A 14,243-nucleotide genomic window follows, 5' to 3' on the forward strand; every position below is an offset into this window, starting at 1 on the left:
AACTTCATACTACGGCCCGGAAAAACGACAGAGTCGCTCGGGTATAGTGTACTATTGCCGAAAAATGACAGAGTCTTTTCAGGTATAGTGTACTATTTCGGTTTTTACTCTAAGTCCCTCAGGGGCATATGGTGCTATACTATGATGGTCAGATCACCTCCAGGCCCCAGGGGAGTGCTTTTCTGGGGGCAAACAGTGCACTGATGATGGGGGATTATTTCATTTGGCTCATTTTGGTGTTTTTTCACATTTTAACCCATTTTCACCCCTTTTGCTCACAACTTCATACTACGGCCCGGAAAAACGACAGAGTCGCTCGGGTATAGTGTACTATTGCCGAAAAATGACAGAGTCTTTTCAGGTATAGTGTACTATTTTGGTTTTTACTCTAAGTCCCTCAGGGGCATATGGTGCTATACTATGATGGTCAGATCACCTCCAGGCCCCAGGGGAGTGCTTTTCTAGGGGCAAACAGTGCACTGATGATGGGGGATTATTTCATTTGGCTCATTTTGGTGTTTTTTCACATTTTAACCCATTTTCACCCCTTTTGCTCACAACTTCATACTACGGCCCGGAAAAACGACAGAGTCGCTCGGGTATAGTGTACTATTGCCGAAAAATGACAGAGTCTTTTCAGGTATAGTGTACTATTTCGGTTTTTACTCTAAGTCCCTCAGGGGCATATGGTGCTATACTATGATGGTCAGATCACCTCCAGGCCCCAGGGGAGTGCTTTTCTGGGGGCAAACAGTGCACTGATGATGGGGGATTATTTCATTTTGCTCATTTTGGTGTTTTTTCACATTTTAACCCATTTTCACCCCTTTTGCTCACAACTTCATACTACGGCCCGGAAAAACGACAGAGTCGCTCGGGTATAGTGTACTATTGCCGAAAAATGACAGAGTCTTTTCAGGTATAGTGTACTATTTCGGTTTTTACTCTAAGTCCCTCAGGGGCATATGGTGCTATACTATGATGGTCAGATCACCTCCAGGCCCCAGGGGAGTGCTTTTCTGGGGGCAAACAGTGCACTGATGATGGGGGATTATTTCATTTAGCTCATTTTGGTGTTTTTTCACATTTTAACCCATTTTCACCCCTTTTGCTCACAACTTCATACTACGGCCCGGAAAAACGACAGAGTCGCTCGGGTATAGTGTACTATTGCCGAAAAATGACAGAGTCTTTTCAGGTATAGTGTACTATTTCGGTTTTTACTCTAAGTCCCTCAGGGGCATATGGTGCTATACTCTGATGGTCAGATCACCTCCAGGCCCCAGGGGAGTGCTTTTCTGGGGGCAAACAGTGCACTGATGATGGGGGATTATTTCATTTTGCTCATTTTGGTGTTTTTTCACATTTTAACCCATTTTCACCCCTTTTGCTCACAACTTCATACTACGGCCCGGAAAAACGACAGAGTCGCTCGGGTATAGTGTACTATTGCCGAAAAATGACAGAGTCTTTTCAGGTATAGTGTACTATTTCGGTTTTTACTCTAAGTCCCTCAGGGGCATATGGTGCTATACTATGATGGTCAGATCACCTCCAGGCCCCAGGGGAGTGCTTTTCTGGGGGCAAACAGTGCACTGATGATGGGGGATTATTTCATTTTGCTCATTTTGGTGTTTTTTCACATTTTAACCCATTTTCACCCCTTTTGCTCACAACTTCATACTACGGCCCGGAAAAACGACAGTCGCTCGGGTATAGTGTACTATTGCCGAAAAATGACAGAGTCTTTTCAGGTATAGTGTACTATTTCGGTTTTTACTCTAAGTCCCTCAGGGGCATATGGTGCTATACTATGATGGTCAGATCACCTCCAGGCCCCAGGGGAGTGCTTTTCTGGGGGCAAACAGTGCACTGATGATGGGGGATTATTTCATTTGGCTCATTTTGGTGTTTTTTCACATTTTAACCCATTTTCACCCCTTTTGCTCACAACTTCATACTACGGCCCGGAAAAACGACAGAGTCGCTTGGGTATAGTGTACTATTGCCGAAAAATGACAGAGTCTTTTCAGGTATAGTGTACTATTTCGGTTTTTACTCTAAGTCCCTCAGGGGCATATGGTGCTATACTATGATGGTCAGATCACCTCCAGGCCCCAGGGGAGTGCTTTTCTGGGGTCAAACAGTGCACTGATGATGGGGGATTATTTCATTTTGCTCATTTTGGTGTTTTTTCACATTTTAACCCATTTTCACCCCTTTTGCTCACAACTTCATACTACGGCCCGGAAAAACGACAGAGTCGCTCGGGTATAGTGTACTATTGCCGAAAAATGACAGAGTCTTTTCAGGTATAGTGTACTATTTCGGTTTTTACTCTAAGTCCCTCAGGGGCATATGGTGCTATACTATGATGGTCAGATCACCTCCAGGCCCCAGGGGAGTGCTTTTCTGGGGTCAAACAGTGCACTGATGATGGGGGATTATTTCATTTTGCTCATTTTGGTGTTTTTTTCACATTTTAACCCATTTTCACCCCTTTTGCTCACAACTTCATACTACGGCCCGGGAAAACGACAGAGTCGATGGGCATAGTGTACTATTGCCGAAAAATGACAGAGTCTTTTCGGGAATAGTGTACTATTTCGGTTTTTACTCTAAGTCCCTCAGGGGCATATGGTGCTATACTCTGATGGTCAGATCACCTCCAGGCCCCAGGGGAGTGCTTTTCTGGGGTCAAACAGTGCACTGATGATGGGGGATTATTTCATTTTGCTCATTTTGGTGTTTTTTCACATTTTAACCCATTTTCACCCATTTTGCTCACCCCGCACTCTGCCGCATATGAGGCCGGGGAAGGGCCACTCTGGCTGGGCATGGCCTCCGCTGAGCACCCCCTGGAACCCCTGGAGCCCCCGGAGCACCTCCAGAGCCACCCCCCACTCCTCCAGACTCTGCCCGGGGAAGGGCCACTCTGGCTGGGCATGGCCTCCACTGAGCACCCCCTGGAGCCCCCGGAGCACCTCCAGAGCCACCCCCCACTCTCCCCAGACTATGCCCGGGGAAGGGCCACTCTGGCTGGGCATGGCCTCCGCCGAGCACCCCCTGGAACCCCTGGAGCTCCTCCAGAGCCACCCCCCACTCCTCCAGACTCACCCCGGGGAAGGGCCACTCTGGCTGGGCATGGCCTCCACTGAGCACCCCCTGGAGCCCCCGGAGCACCTCCAGAGCCACCCCCCACTCTCCCCAGATTCTGCCCGGAGAAGGGCCACTCTGGCTGGGCATGGCCTCCGCTGAGCACCCCCTGGAGCCCCCGGAGCACCTCCAGAGCCACCCCCCACTCTCCCCAGACTCACCCCAGGGAAGGGCCACTCTGGCTGGGCATGGCCTCCGCTGAGCACCCCCTGGAACCCCTGGAGCCCCCGGAGCACCTCCAGAGCCACCCCCCACTCCTCCAGACTCTGCCCGGGGAAGGGACACTCTGGCTGGGCATGGCCTCCACTGAGCACCCCCTGGAGCCCCCGGAGCACCTCCAGAGCCACCCCCCACTCTCCCCAGACTATCCCCGGGGAAGGGCCACTCTGGCTGGGCATGGCCTCCGCCGAGCACCCCCTGGAGCCCCCGGAGCACCTCCAGAGCCACCCCCCACCCCTCCAGACTCTGCCCGGGGAAGGGACACTCTGGCTGGGCATGGCCTCCACTGAGCACCCCCTGGAGCCCCCGGAGCACCTCCAGAGCCACCCCCCACTCTCCCCAGACTATGCCCGGGGAAGGGCCACTCTGGCTGGGCATGGCCTCCACTGAGCACCCCCTGGAGCCCCCGGAGACCCTCCAGAGCCACCCCCCACTCTCCCCAGACTCACCCCGGGGAAGGTCCACTCTGGCTGGGCATGGCCTCCGCCGAGCACCCCCTGGAGCCCCCGGAGCACCCCCAGGGCCACCCCCCCACTCCACCAGACTCAGCCCCGACCCGGGCACACTCTTCCCCGGGTCCTGGGCTCCGGGACTCCGGGGATGACCACCGGGGACCAGGCTCTCCCTCCGAACCCGGGGACCCACCCTTAAGCACCCCCTCGCGGGCTAAACCCCTTAGGGGCAGCCGCCTGGAAGCCCGTGCCCTTGGTACTCTTAACCACACTTTGAAATTTTTCGAGTATAGTGTACTATTTCAGTTTTTACTCTAAGTCCCTCAGGGGCATAGTGTACTATACTATGATGGTCAGATCACCTCCAGGCCCCAGGGGAGTGCTTTTCTGGGGTCAAACAGTGCACTGATGATGGGGGATTATTTCATTTTGCTCATTTTGGTGTTTTTTCACATTTTAACCCATTTTCACCCCTTTTGCTCACAACTTCGTACTACGGCCCGGAAAAACGACAGAGTCGATGGGTATAGTGTACTATTGCCGAAAAATGACAGAGTCTTTTCGGGTATAGTGTACTATTTCGGTTTTTACTCTAAGTCCCTCAGGGGCATAGGGTGCTATACTATGATGGTCAGATCACCTCCAGGCCCCAGGGGAGTGCTTTTCTGGGGTCAAACAGTGCACTGATGATGGGGGATTATTTCATTTTGCTCATTTTGGTGTTTTTTCACATTTTAACCCATTTTCACCCATTTTGCTCACCCCGCACTCTGCCGCATATGAGGCCGGGGAAGGGCCACTCTGGCTGGGCATGGCCTCCGCTGAGCACCCCCTGGAGCCCCTGGAGCCCCCGGAGACCCTCCAGAGCCACCCCCCACTCCTCCAGACTCACCCCGGGGAAGGGACACTCTGGCTGGGCATGGCCTCCGCCGAGCAGCCCCTGGAGCCCCCGGAGACCCTCCAGAGCCACCCCCCACTCTCCCCAGACTCACCCCGGGGAAGGTCCACTCTGGCTGGGCATGGCCTCCACCAAGCACCCCCTGGAGCCCCCCGGAGCACCTCCAGAGCCACCCCCCACTCCTCCAGACTCACCCCGGGGAAGGGACACTCTACCTGGGCATGGCCTCCACTGAGCACCCCCTGGAGCCCCCGGAGCACCTCCAGAGCCACCCCCCACTCTCCCCAGACTATGCCCGGGGAAGGGCCACTCTGGCTGGGCATGGCCTCCGCCGAGCACCCCCTGGAGCCCCCGGAGCACCTCCAGAGCCACCCCCCACTCCTCCAGACTCTGCCCGGGGAAGGGACACTCTGGCTGGGCATGGCCTCCACTGAGCACCCCCTGGAGCCCCCGGAGACCCTCCAGAGCCACCCCCCACTCTCCCCAGACTATGCCCGGGGAAGGGCCACTCTGGCTGGGCATGGCCTCCACTGAGCACCCCCTGGAGCCCCCGGAGCACCTCCAGAGCCACCCCCCACTCTCCCCAGACTATGCCCGGGGAAGGGCCACTCTGGCTGGGCATGGCCTCCGCCGAGCACCCCCTGGAACCCCTGGAGCTCCTCCAGAGCCACCCCCCACTCCTCCAGACTCACCCCGGGGAAGGGCCACTCTGGCTGGGCATGGCCTCCACTGAGCACCCCCTGGAGCCCCCGGAGCACCTCCAGAGCCACCCCCCACTCTCCCCAGACTATGCCCGGGGAAGGGCCACTCTGGCTGGGCATGGCCCCCACTGAGCACCCCCTGGAACCCCTGGAGCCCCCGGAGCACCTCCAGAGCCACCCCCCACTCCTCCAGACTCTGCCCGGGGAAGGGCCACTCTGGCTGGGCATGGCCTCCACTGAGCACCCCCTGGAGCCCCCGGAGCACCTCCAGAGCCACCCCCCACTCTCCCCAGACTATGCCCGGGGAAGGGCCACTCTGGCTGGTCATGGCCTCCACTGAGCACCCCCTGGAGCCCCCGGAGCACCTCCAGAGCCACCCCCCACTCTCCCCAGACTATGCCCGGGGAAGGGCCACTCTGGCTGGGCATGGCCTCCGCCGAGCACCCCCTGGAACCCCTGGAGCCCCTCCAGAGCCACCCCCCACTCCTCCAGACTCACCCCGGGGAAGGGCCACTCTGGCTGGGCATGGCCTCCACTGAGCACCCCCTGGAGCCCCCGGAGCACCTCCAGAGCCACCCCCCACTCTCCCCAGACTATGCCCGGGGAAGGGCCACTCTGGCTGGGCATGGCCTCCGCCGAGCACCCCCTGGAACCCCTGGAGCTCCTCCAGAGCCACCCCCCACTCTCCCCAGACTCACCCCGGGGAAGGGCCACTCTGGCTGGGCATGGTCTCCACCAAGCACCCCCTGGAGCCCCCGGAGCACCTCCAGAGCCACCCCCCACTCCTCCAGACTCACCCCGGGGAAGGGACACTCTGGCTGGGCATGGCCTCGGCCGAGCACCCCCTGGAGCCCCCGGAGCACCCCCAGAGCCACCCCCCACTCTCCCCAGACTCACCCCGGGGAAGGGACACTCTGGCTGGGCATGGCCTCCACTGAGCACCCCCTGGAGCCCCCGGAGCACCTCCAGAGCCACCCCCCACTCTCCCCAGACTATGCCCGGGGAAGGGCCACTCTGGCTGGGCATGGCCTCCGCCGAGCACCCCCTGGAGCCCCCGGAGCACCTCCAGAGCCACCCCCCACTCCTCCAGACTCACCCCGGGGAAGGTCCACTCTGGCTGGGCATGGCCTCCGCCGAGCACCCCCTGGAGCCCCCGGAGCACCCCCAGGGCCACCCCCCCACTCCACCAGACTCAGCCCCGACCCGGGCACACTCTTCCCCGGGTCCTGGGCTCCGGGACTCCGGGGATGACCACCGGGGACCAGGCTCTCCCTCCGAACCCGGGGACCCACCCTTAAGCACCCCCTCGCGGGCTAAACCCCTTAGGGGCAGCCGCCTGGAAGCCCGTGCCCTTGGTACTCTTAACCACACTTTGAAATTTTTCGAGTATAGTGTACTATTTCAGTTTTTACTCTAAGTCCCTCAGGGGCATAGTGTACTATACTATGATGGTCAGATCACCTCCAGGCCCCAGGGGAGTGCTTTTCTGGGGTCAAACAGTGCACTGATGATGGGGGATTATTTCATTTTGCTCATTTTGGTGTTTTTTCACATTTTAACCCATTTTCACCCCTTTTGCTCACAACTTCGTACTACGGCCCGGAAAAACGACAGAGTCGATGGGTATAGTGTACTATTGCCGAAAAATGACAGAGTCTTTTCGGGTATAGTGTACTATTTCGGTTTTTACTCTAAGTCCCTCAGGGGCATAGGGTGCTATACTATGATGGTCAGATCACCTCCAGGCCCCAGGGGAGTGCTTTTCTGGGGTCAAACAGTGCACTGATGATGGGGGATTATTTCATTTTGCTCATTTTGGTGTTTTTTCACATTTTAACCCATTTTCACCCATTTTGCTCACCCCGCACTCTGCCGCATATGAGGCCGGGGAAGGGCCACTCTGGCTGGGCATGGCCTCCGCTGAGCACCCCCTGGAGCCCCTGGAGCCCCCGGAGACCCTCCAGAGCCACCCCCCACTCCTCCAGACTCACCCCGGGGAAGGGACACTCTGGCTGGGCATGGCCTCCGCCGAGCAGCCCCTGGAGCCCCCGGAGACCCTCCAGAGCCACCCCCCACTCTCCCCAGACTCACCCCGGGGAAGGTCCACTCTGGCTGGGCATGGCCTCCACCAAGCACCCCCTGGAGCCCCCCGGAGCACCTCCAGAGCCACCCCCCACTCCTCCAGACTCACCCCGGGGAAGGGACACTCTACCTGGGCATGGCCTCCACTGAGCACCCCCTGGAGCCCCCGGAGCACCTCCAGAGCCACCCCCCACTCTCCCCAGACTATGCCCGGGGAAGGGCCACTCTGGCTGGGCATGGCCTCCGCCGAGCACCCCCTGGAGCCCCCGGAGCACCTCCAGAGCCACCCCCCACTCCTCCAGACTCTGCCCGGGGAAGGGACACTCTGGCTGGGCATGGCCTCCACTGAGCACCCCCTGGAGCCCCCGGAGACCCTCCAGAGCCACCCCCCACTCTCCCCAGACTATGCCCGGGGAAGGGCCACTCTGGCTGGGCATGGCCTCCACTGAGCACCCCCTGGAGCCCCCGGAGCACCTCCAGAGCCACCCCCCACTCTCCCCAGACTATGCCCGGGGAAGGGCCACTCTGGCTGGGCATGGCCTCCGCCGAGCACCCCCTGGAACCCCTGGAGCTCCTCCAGAGCCACCCCCCACTCCTCCAGACTCACCCCGGGGAAGGGCCACTCTGGCTGGGCATGGCCTCCACTGAGCACCCCCTGGAGCCCCCGGAGCACCTCCAGAGCCACCCCCCACTCTCCCCAGACTATGCCCGGGGAAGGGCCACTCTGGCTGGGCATGGCCCCCACTGAGCACCCCCTGGAACCCCTGGAGCCCCCGGAGCACCTCCAGAGCCACCCCCCACTCCTCCAGACTGCCCGGGGAAGGGCCACTCTGGCTGGGCATGGCCTCCACTGAGCACCCCCTGGAGCCCCCGGAGCACCTCCAGAGCCACCCCCCACTCTCCCCAGACTATGCCCGGGGAAGGGCCACTCTGGCTGGTCATGGCCTCCACTGAGCACCCCCTGGAGCCCCCGGAGCACCTCCAGAGCCACCCCCCACTCTCCCCAGACTATGCCCGGGGAAGGGCCACTCTGGCTGGGCATGGCCTCCGCCGAGCACCCCCTGGAACCCCTGGAGCCCCTCCAGAGCCACCCCCCACTCCTCCAGACTCACCCCGGGGAAGGGCCACTCTGGCTGGGCATGGCCTCCACTGAGCACCCCCTGGAGCCCCCGGAGCACCTCCAGAGCCACCCCCCACTCTCCCCAGACTATGCCCGGGGAAGGGCCACTCTGGCTGGGCATGGCCTCCGCCGAGCACCCCCTGGAACCCCTGGAGCTCCTCCAGAGCCACCCCCCACTCTCCCCAGACTCACCCCGGGGAAGGGCCACTCTGGCTGGGCATGGTCTCCACCAAGCACCCCCTGGAGCCCCCGGAGCACCTCCAGAGCCACCCCCCACTCCTCCAGACTCACCCCGGGGAAGGGACACTCTGGCTGGGCATGGCCTCGGCCGAGCACCCCCTGGAGCCCCCGGAGCACCCCCAGAGCCACCCCCCACTCTCCCCAGACTCACCCCGGGGAAGGGACACTCTGGCTGGGCATGGCCTCCACTGAGCACCCCCTGGAGCCCCCGGAGCACCTCCAGAGCCACCCCCCACTCTCCCCAGACTATGCCCGGGGAAGGGCCACTCTGGCTGGGCATGGCCTCCGCCGAGCACCCCCTGGAGCCCCCGGAGCACCTCCAGAGCCACCCCCCACTCCTCCAGACTCTGCCCGGGGAAGGGACACTCTGGCTGGGCATGGCCTCCACTGAGCACCCCCTGGAGCCCCCGGAGCACCTCCAGAGCCACCCCCCACTCTCCCCAGACTATGCCCGGGGAAGGGCCACTCTGGCTGCGCATGGCCTCCACTGAGCACCCCCTGGACCCCCCGGAGACCCTCCAGAGCCACCCCCCACTCTCCCCAGACTCACCCCGGGGAAGGTCCACTCTGGCTGGGCATGGCCTCCGCCGAGCACCCCCTGGAGCCCCCGGAGCACCCCCAGAGCCACCCCCCACTCTCCCCAGACTCACCCCGGGGAAGGGACACTCTGGCTGGGCATGGCCTCCACTGAGCACCCCCTGGAACCCCTGGAGCCCCGGGAGCACCTCCAGAGCCACCCCCCACTCTCCCCAGACTCTGCCCGGGGAAGGGCCACTCTGGCTGGGCATGGCCTCCGCCGAGCACCCCCTGGAACCCCCGGAGCACCTCCAGAGCCACCCCCCACTCCTCCAGACTCACCCCGGGGAAGGGCAACTCTGGCTGGGCATGGCCCCCACTGAGCACCCCCTGGAACCCCTGGAGCCCCCGGAGCACCTCCAGAGCCACCCCCCACTCCTCCAGACTCTGCCCGGGGAAGGGACACTCTGGCTGGGCATGGCCTCCACTGAGCACCCCCTGGAGCCCCCGGAGCACCTCCAGAGCCACCCCCCACTCTCCCCAGACTATGCCCGGGGAAGGGCCACTCTGGCTGGGCATGGCCTCCGCCGAGCACCCCCTGGAGCCCCCGGAGCACCTCCAGAGCCACCCCCCACTCCTCCAGACTCTGCCCGGGGAAGGGACACTCTGGCTGGGCATGGCCTCCACTGAGCACCCCCTGGAGCCCCCGGAGCACCTCCAGAGCCACCCCCCACTCTCCCCAGACTATGCCCGGGGAAGGGCCACTCTGGCTGGGCATGGCCTCCACTGAGCACCCCCTGGAGCCCCCGGAGACCCTCCAGAGCCACCCCCCACTCTCCCCAGACTCACCCCGGGGAAGGTCCACTCTGGCTGGGCATGGCCTCCGCCGAGCACCCCCTGGAGACCCCGGAGCACCCCCAGGGCCACCCCCCCACTCCACCAGACTCAGCCCCGACCCGGGCACACTCTTCCCCGGGTCCTGGGCTCCGGGACTCCGGGGATGACCACCGGGGACCAGGCTCTCCCTCCGAACCCGGGGACCCACCCTTAAGCACCCCCTCGCGGGCTAAACCCCTTAGGGGCAGCCGCCTGGAAGCCCGTGCCCTTGGTACTCTGACATGGAAGCCCGTGCCCTTGGTACTCTTAACCACACTTTGAAATTTTTCGAGTATAGTGTACTATTTCGGTTTTTACTCTAAGTCCCTCAGGGGCATAGTGTACTATACTATGATGGTCAGATCACCTCCAGGCCCCAGGGGAGTGCTTTTCTGGGGTCAAACAGTGCACTGATGATGGGAGATTATTTCATTTTGCTCATTTTGGTGTTTTTTCACATTTTAACCCATTTTCACCCCTTTTGCTCACAACCTCGTACTACGGCCCGGAAAAACGACAGAGTCGATGGGTATAGTGTACTATTGCCGAAAAATGACAGAGTCTTTTCGGGTATAGTGTACTATTTCGGTTTTTACTCTAAGTCCCTCAGGGGCATAGGGTGCTATACTATGATGGTCAGATCACCTCCAGGCCCCAGGGGAGTGCTTTTCTGGGGTCAAACATTGCACTGATGATGGGGGATTATTTCATTTTGCTCATTTTGGTGTTTTTTCACATTTTAACCCATTTTCACCCCTTTTGCTCACAACTTCATACTACGGCCCGGGAAAACGACAGAGTCGATGGGCATAGTGTACTATTGCCGAAAAACGACAGAGTCCCTCGGGTATAGTGTACTATTGCCGAAAAACGACAGAGTCCCTCGGGTATAGTGTACTATTGCCGAAAAACGACAGAGTCCCTCGGGTATAGTGTACTATTGCCGAAAAACGACAGAGTCCCTCGGGTATAGTGTACTATTGCCGAAAAACGACAGAGTCCCTCGGGTATAGTGTACTATTGGCTGGAAGCTCGGTTTTTTTTCTAAGTCCAGCAGGGGTATATGGTACTATATTCTGGTGGTCAGATCACCTCCAGGCCCCAGGGGAGTGCTTTTCTGGGGGCAAACTGTGCACTGATGATGGGGGATTATTTCATTTTGCTCATTTTGGTGTTTTTTCACATTTTAACCCATTTTCACCCCTTTTGCTCACATCTTCAAACTCGGGCCCTGATTACAAGTTCTGACCAAATGATGACAAACACGGTATTTATTATGTATTTTTTTCATTTTTTTATTTTTCCAACTTATACATCCATCATTGGTGCCAGGCAGGTTGTGGAGAAAGCAGTGAAGAAAGGAGAGAGCCATCACAGAAAAGATGTCCATCCAGGGTCAAGGTACCCTGCACTTTTACATATCCAAATGACAGCATTTAAAGTTTTTTAGCGTATGGTATCTCTCGTTGCATGGAACCGCACAGAGAGACGCCACACTGACGGCACCTGTACTTTGTTTGCCGCCTGCCTTTGGTACGAGAGCGGTCAGAGCACACGGCGCAGTCTGGACGTCCCTCTGCTTGACAAAGCCAATGACGCTCTGTGAGTCTCTGTGGCATTTCACCCTCCGGTCTTGAGCGCCTCTCTTGTTTTTTGGAGTGATCAGCCAGTAATGCATCAATAATGTTCTGAATGTAAACCTTTAAAGGTTTGTGTGGGCCTGGAGTGGATTTGGTGTATATGATGTGTGAGTTGACAATACTTATGCTTATAATGGCATTGAATATGCGATGATACCATTTCCGGGACCTGTGTGGAAAGAGGTATGTCTTCATCCTCTGGTCAGCAGTGTCCACTCCACCCATGTAGGCGTTGTACTGGTCGACACATACAGGTCTTTTGATGTCACGGAAGCCAGTGTCATCTGTCTTGGATCGGATCCTCCTCTGAACACAATCATTTCCATGGACTGTGGACAACATGGTGAGACGTTTAGTATCGTGCCAAGCACAAGCCAGGAGTTTTCCCTTTCTGCAAAAAACTGGGTCATCTCCTTTTTTCAGCTGTAAGACACTTTTACCAAGGCATTTTGGCATCCCCAACCTGGTAATCCTTACCGTCCCACACAGTCCAGTTTCCAAATCTGCTAATTCATTTGCAATTACAGGCGAGGTATAGTAACTGTCCATGTAAATCTCGTGTCCTTTGCCCGTAAAGGGAGAAACCAACTCACGGACAACTGCGTGTGTTGCACTGATGTTGCTTGCATTATTTTTGTACTGTCCAGTGTGCATTGACCAGCGCAAAACATACCCTGAAAAGCTTTCACTCAGGGCATACACTCTATAGCCATATGTGTCAGGTTTATTCGGAGAGTAACATTTTAGTGAAGATCTCCCCTTAAAAGCTATTGTCATTTCATCTAAAGAAAGCTCCTTGATTGGACTGTAAACTGCTGCAAATTTGGGAATAATCAAATCTATTATTGGGCGGACTTTGAACAGTTTATCGTGCCCGGGCTCGCCTGTTCTCACATAATCATTATTGTTGACAAAATGAAAGAACGAAAGAATGATTTCAAATCTGTTTCTTGACATTACATTTCCAAATCCAGGCGTTTGTGTAAGCCAAAATGTTCCCCAGTAATCCTCGATTTCAGGTTTCTCAACAAGGCCCATGGAGAGATGCAAAGCGAAGAAAGCTTTCATTTCGGTGACTGATACATCATACCACTCAAGAAATCTTGAATGTGGCTTCAGAATCATAGGTGCCATACACTGATGTGCATATCTATTTGTCTCATCAGTAATGAAAGTCCAAAACTGATCGGTCAGAAAGAGTGACAGAATATCAAATGGATTAGCATCCGTCAGATCCATCTCTCCTGTGTAGCCAACTGGGTCTTCAAAAGGTTTGATCCATGCCTCAAATACCTCGACCTCTCTCAGCATGTCCCAGCTCTCATCCACCGGGCAAGTTTTACTGCAGCCACTGGTTCCACTGGTTCCTCGCCTCCGTCTGTCCTTTGCACCTGTCCGTTGTTTCGAAGTCCCTTCATCTCCACTTGGAAATCCATCGTCACTCTCGGGGAGATAATTTCCTTCAGAGTCAGAATCTGCTGTAAATTGCATGCCACGTGTACTTCCTCCAGCCATTTTTTTCCTTACCGGATCTGCCCTAGATCATACCTGGCTAATAAGAGGAAGTTGCACCGAACCGACCAATGACTGAAGTTATTCATTTTCTACTATTATTTCATAAATTTCCTTGTACGGTAAAGTCGCATTTCTGCGACTTTGGCGCTTAAAGGGTTAGTTTGTGTGAACTGTGAGTATACAGAATCAGATCCGTTATTACAGTAGCACAAATGACCGTACCTATACTTTGGTAAAAAAACACATCAAACTGCTGTCTCTTTTTAAAGGAGTTTGATGTGGTTGTTGTCACATCAAACTACTGCGTCCTTTAAAAGTCCACATCAAGCTAATGCTTCGTTTTAAAGTCTATTGCAATTGAGATGTCAGTCGAGAGCCGTAACAGCAGTAGTGCATCCAAGAAAGCTGTGTATTGAATGGATATAGAACCTTTAGTGAAGCAGGAGCCAACAGGCTATTCACATCCTTGTGTAGGGTCTCAAACTACAGGTATTCAGTTTACGATTAAGGAAGATTTCTTAGCAGAAACGAGACAAGACGGGGCACCAGGGTAAAACCCAAAAAGCTAAGATACGGTCCTTAATCGCGCTCGTTAAAAGGTCTGAAGGGTGTTTCACGATTCAGGGACTTACGCATAGTCTAATCAAACAAACAATAGTCAATAACTCTTTCGTGTAGTTTATTTATCAAAAGGGCAATCAAAAAGGGCACCGGAGCAGAAATGCGCACAGGTAAATCACAGGTGATGTTATATCAGATTTAACAGCAGATTTCATGCAGATAATGTTAAACCAGGGTTTTGCCTTTGATAATCAAACGTGTCTATGC

This window comes from Eucyclogobius newberryi, unplaced genomic scaffold (genome assembly GCF_026437365.1).
Source record: "Eucyclogobius newberryi isolate DKJ021-1_F unplaced genomic scaffold, fEucNew1.0.hap1 SCAF_55, whole genome shotgun sequence".
In the NCBI taxonomy this organism is placed as follows: domain Eukaryota; kingdom Metazoa; phylum Chordata; class Actinopteri; order Gobiiformes; family Gobiidae; genus Eucyclogobius; species Eucyclogobius newberryi.